The sequence below is a fragment of the Sesamum indicum genome, linkage group LG5 (genome assembly GCF_026168435.1).
Source record: "Sesamum indicum cultivar Baizhima isolate 11 linkage group LG5, ASM2616843v1, whole genome shotgun sequence".
Lineage (NCBI taxonomy): Eukaryota > Viridiplantae > Streptophyta > Magnoliopsida > Lamiales > Pedaliaceae > Sesamum > Sesamum indicum.
This window is the reverse complement of record NC_142661.1, coordinates 12,225,055-12,231,054: the sequence shown is the minus strand read 5'-3', so window position 1 is coordinate 12,231,054 and position 6,000 is coordinate 12,225,055. Positions and strand designations below refer to the sequence as shown.

Genomic DNA, 6,000 nt, shown 5'->3' with positions numbered 1-6,000 from the left:
CAGAATAAATGTATAATATATTTAAAATAGATCATGTTTCTAGAGGCCATGATCATCATGTAATTATTTAAGATACATATAAATTAAATTAGTTATAACATTGGAGAAGAGATTTTGGGTAAATACAAAATAAATAATTTATATATTTAAAATTTCATTAGCTAATTATTTAAGATAAATACAAATTAAATTTGTTATAATGTTGGAGATAAGATTTGGAATAAATACAAAATGAATTTTAATATATTTAAAATAGATGATGTTTCTAAGCAATAAAGATTTTTTCTTGACGATTAAAATATTGTGTAGATGAGTTTTTTACAAAATATGAATTAAATTATTAATTTAAAATAAATGAAATTTTTTCTTAGTAGTTAAAAAATCAAAAAATAGAAAAAAAAATTTGGTCAAAATTGAAACTAATTTGGTTAACCATCGTTGTATATTTTATACACACATATAGCCTGACGACGTATATGATAGAAACTGGCTATCTTGATGAAAGAGTGTTGAGGAATGTGACGCAACCGCCCCCGAAGATGCCCCATTTCCAACCCCGACTGATTGTTGCTGAGAGAAATTCTGCGTGATCAGGTTCGGTACTGAATGGAAAGTGTTGCAGACATGCTCCATTGGAGTCTCTTGCAACAACTCCTGTGTTGACGACTTGATGTGACAAGCCAGATATTCTTGGAGCAGGTTGGATGCTTGATTAAGGACATTCAGAGGTGAAGAGTGACTTGCGAGTAGAACGAAACCAGGTAGCACAAGGAGATGATATGGTGGGGGAGATAGGACAAAGCCCACACGTGTCTAGAGAAACTACACTCAAGAAGTCTATGTTGTAAGGTTTTTCTTTCTCGTCTGCATACCGGACATAAATTGCAAATTTCCACTTTTCACAAGGCAAGGTTTGACAGAGTTGGTAAGTGTTATGGAAAATCTTCCTCGGGATATTTTGTTTCCACACAAAATCCCAACTGCTTTTTCGATATTTGTGTTTCTGATAGACGAACCTGAAGGTTGATGAAGTGCTCGCAATTGCAGGGTGTTAAAATTGGCAAGATTTCTAACTTTTCTACCCATCAGCAACCAAAATAAGAGGAAGAAGAAGGCACCATATGCAACAGAGGAGGAACTTCGCGGGCTATTTGAAATCTGATGAAAGTCGTGTTTTCTGTCCTTATTTAATAAGATACCGCTATTTAAACGCAGGTTTAGATTTAGCATTTCTTGGTTAATCATTAGCACTTTCATTAGTTCCTTTAATCGCTTTTTTGTTTTAGTAATTTTTCAATTCTCATTTAGTTTTGCTAGTTACGGCAGTTCGAGCTTCTTGAAAGCTATATAAACCAGCTACTCTTAATCCAAGAGGCGATGGCTGTCAAATTCTTAATCCAAGAAGAAATCAAGCGAGTGAGATAGCTGCAAGAAAGAGGTCTGCCATTGATAAGAAGTCACAGTACTGCGATTTCTGTAAAAGGAATGGTCACACGAGACAATCTTGCTTCAAGATTGTTGATTTCCCTGATTGGTATAAAAATTTAATTGAACAAAGGAAGAGTGAAAAGGGAGGTGCAGACAGAGCATATAATGCAATCATAGAAGATAACCTGCAGAGCCAAGATTTCAATATCAGACCTGACCTTGCCAAAATAATCAGAAACGAAGTGAAGAAAGCAATGCACGAACACGATTCTGTGAAGGCACACTCAACCAATATGGCAGAAATGGAGGATTATGCAGGTAATGTTCTTACTAACAAATCTTGGATTATAGATAGTGGTGCATCTACTCATATGTGCAATGATTTTCATCTTTTGAAACATCTACAATATTTCAAGAATCCCATTTATGTGAAGTTACCAGATGGTACAAAAAGGGAAATTATATGTAAATTGCAAATAGTATTGTCCGCTAATATCATCTTAAATGAAGTCTTGTATATCCCTACTTTTAAACATAACTTACTCTCTGTTAATAAAGCATGTCTTGATAACAAACTTAAGGTGATTTTTACTAGTAACAAGTGTGTTTTGCAAGAGCCTCAGATGATGAAGATTTTGGGAATAGGTAGACTAGTAGGCAGGCTTTACATTCTTGATAAAGAATTCTGTAAAACAGCTACTGATCAGTCTGAGAATTCACTTGATGTATCATGTATGAAAGCTACTTTACATGACATAGATGTATGGCATAGAAGATTGGGGCATGTCCCCATTGATGTACTAAGACACATACCTCTTGTTAATAAAATACATTCTACTTTGAGTTTATGTGATGTGTGTCCCATGGCTAAACAACGTAGATTACCTTTTATTACTAGTCAAACTCGTGCCACTAATAATTTTGACTTACTTCACATAGATGTTTGGGGACCATATAAATAATTTTCCGTTACTAATTCACATTCATGCTAACCATAGTTGATGACCACAATGGAACCACATGGATCTACCTTACGACCTATAAGGACCAAGTTGTACAGAAACTGGAGATTTTTTTAATTTGATATACAATCAGTTCAACAAACGCATTAAAGCCATTAGGACTGATAATGGCACAGAATTTACTAGTCAAATTTGTCAACAGTTTTTGCAAAAGCATGGAGTGATTCATCAAAGAACTTGTGTTTTTACCCCTCAACAAAATGGAGTGGTTGAGAGGAAACATCAACATTTGTTACAATTGGCTAGAGGATTGTTATTTCAAGCACGGATGCCTTTAAAATTTTGGACAGAAGCTCTCCTCACTGTAGCTTATTTAGTAAATATATTGCCTACGGTAGTGCTATATTACAAAACACCTTTTGAGGTTTTGCATGATAAACCTGCTTCTTATGATCATTTAAAAACCTTTGGATGTTTATGTTATGCCTCTAACACCCTGCCAACCAAGAAGAAATTTGACTCTAGAAGTTATAAATGTGTTTTCTTGGGATATGGTCATGATCAAAAGGGGTATAAAGTCTATGACTTGAGTTTTCAAAGTACTTTCACTACTAGGGACTTAGTTTTTTATGAAGATGAGTTTCCTTTTGAATCCATAAACTGTGATAATCTAGCTTGTCCACTCCCTATAGTAGCAGTTGATGACCAACCTACCCTATATGAAGATTCAGAAAATAAAGGCACTATAGAAACAGAACATAGTATGGAAGAAATACAGCCTACGAGGACAACCAGGTTGACCTCAAAACCTAGGTGGATGAAAGACTTTGTATGTGATATTGCTAGTGATTCTATGCCTAATCAGATTACTACTATAACACCCTCCTTTGGGTGTTTTGTACAAGCATTATCTACATTGCAGGAACCCAAAATTTCAGAGAAACACATCAAAGAGAGGAATGGAGGGAAGCAATGAAATCAGAAATTGCAGCACTAGAGCTCAATGACACTTGGGATTTGGTGAAGACACCTGAAGGCAAGAAGTGCATTGGAAGTAAATGGATTTATAAACTAAAATTGAAGCCAGACGGAACAATTGAAAGATACAAAGCGAGACTTGTAGCAAAGGGCTACAACCAAGTAGAGGGGGAGGATTACACGGACTGTTTTGCACCTGTTGCAAAAGCAGTAACAGTGAGGATATTCATGGCTATGTCAGTGGTAAGGGGATGGCCTATTCACCATTTTGATGTTAATAACGCCTTTTTACATGGTATATTACAGGAGGACATTTACATGAATGCGCCCGAGGGATTTGAGATTGAACCAGTGTACGTATGCAAGCTGAAAAAATCCCTCTATAGCTTGAAGCAAGCATCGATAGAGTGGAACAAGAAATTCACAGAGAACATGGAGCTTATGGGTTTTAGACAATCTAGACACGACTATTGTCTGTTCACAAAAGGGGTGAAGGAGGGACAAATTTTACTGCTTGTGTATGTGGACGATGTCCTCATTTCAGCCCCTACAACCACTCATATTCAAACTGTAAAACAGCACCTGCACAAATTATTTACCATCAAGGACTTAGGGGTGGCTAAATATTTTCTTGGGATTGAATTAGCTTGGTGCAATGAAGGGATGCTAGCCACACAAATCAAGTACACTGCTGATATTATATAGGATTTAGGATTGGTTCATGCTAATGCTAAAGATACCCCACTGCTCGTGGGAGTAAAGCTCACCTCAACAGGTGGGAATCCCTTGTCTGAACCTTCCAGATATGTTAGGTTGATAGGGAGGCTGCTCTATTTGAATTACATCCGACCTGACATTTCATACGGGGTGCAACAATTAAGTCAATACCTGCATAAACCATACCAACTCCATTGGGATGTTGCGGTCCACCTTGTGAAATATTTGAAGAGGCATCCTTCTACAGGTATTTTCTTTTCTTACAAGAACTCTGTTCAGCTAATTGCCTTCTGTGATGCAGATTGGGCAGGTTGTGTCGAGACAAAGAAATCACTCACTAGTTTCTGCACTTTTTTTTGTAATACACCTGTTTCCTGGAGAACAAAGAAACAGGTTACAGTCTCTCGATCAATTGCGGAAGCTGAGTATCGTAGCGTTGCTACCACAGTATGCGAACTCATCTGGTTGAATTACCTACTTCAAGAACTCCGGATTGAAATTTCCCAACCAATCCCACTCTATTGCGACAATAAAGCCGTTATTCATATAACTGCGAACCCAGTGTTCCACAAACGGACCAAACACATCGAAATTGACCGCCACATCGTAAGAGAGAAATATAAAGAAGGATTCGTCTGTCCCACACACATCAGTGCAAAGGAACAAGTCGTCGATGTCTTTACAAAGGCTCTACCAGCTACAACTTTCAAACTTATGAAGTCCAAGTTGAACCTCCTCTTGGCCACAGGGTTCAACTTGCGGGGGGTGTGTTAAAATTGGCAAGATTTCTAACTTTTATACCCATCAGCAACCACCAAAACAAGAGGAAGAAGAAGGCACCATATGCAACAGAGGAGGAACTTCGCGGGCTATTTGAAATCTGATGGAAGTCGTATTTTCTATCCTTATTTAGTAAGATAGCGCTATTTAAACGCAGGTTTAGATTTAGCATTTCTTGGTTAATCATTAGCACTTTAATTAGTTCCTTTAATCGCTTTTTTGTTTTAGCAATTTTTCAGTTCTCATTCAGTTTTGTTAGTTACGGCAGTTCGAGCTTCTTGAAAGCTATATAAACCAGCTACTCTGTATTTTCTTTGCAAGTGAGAATAATCAAAAGACTTCCCTTTTGAAATGCTTTTTCCTGGGTTCTAACACAGGGCGAGATGGTTGGCGATCTGAATTCGTGTTATGGCCCAACTGTATGGAATGTACACATTCAACATCCTCCGTCAAAAAAAGACTCCCGAAGATCCAAGTTCCATGTTCTAGTAGAAGAATCAACAGTGAACTCACTCATGCATCATTATCGTCCCTTGGGGTATTTGCAACCGGTCTGAAGTTAAAAGGTCTAGGAAACCACCTATCATGTTCCCGATATAAGTTTAAATTGTTTATGAATTCAAATTGAAGGCTTTTTTATATGAGTATAAACTATCTATCAAATTTAAATGAGAACTCTTTGATACGATTATAAACTATTTACAAATTCAAATTAAAGGCTCCTTGATACGAGTATAAACTATGTACAAATTTTCAAATATAGAGAACTACATTATGACTTGATTCTCTCAATAGACTACATAGATAGCTAGAAATTTATTTTTCAATTTCAATCACATGTCCAAAAAAAAAAGGAGGAAGAAGAAGAAATACAAAGTGGAGGAGTTAAAATCTCATGAGAAGAAATAATCTCGGGACATGTTCACTCCTCTGCTTTGCTACAACTCGTGAACAAGTCTCGAGGGTGCATTTATAGGCATGCAAAATTTATTACCAATTATATATTGACATGCACAATAAATTTTATCATCAATTTTATGTTTTTTATAAAATCAAATATTGATTGATGAATAAAAGCAAATATTGTCATGTATGGAATTGAAGTATTGAAGGCAATTTAAATCTTTGCTTGCCA

The 6,000-nt window shown here is 36.4% G+C and overlaps 1 long non-coding RNA gene across 1 annotated transcript; it reads left to right on the top strand.

The window, feature by feature from the left end:
- Nucleotides 1-502: 502 nt before the first annotated feature.
- LOC148788130 (uncharacterized) lies at nucleotides 503-1,944 on the top strand. The gene is made up of 3 exons (XR_016065580.1): nucleotides 503-925; nucleotides 1,048-1,215; nucleotides 1,309-1,944. It is a non-coding gene; the product is annotated as an uncharacterized LOC148788130 (long non-coding RNA).
- Nucleotides 1,945-6,000: the final 4,056 nt, after the last annotated feature.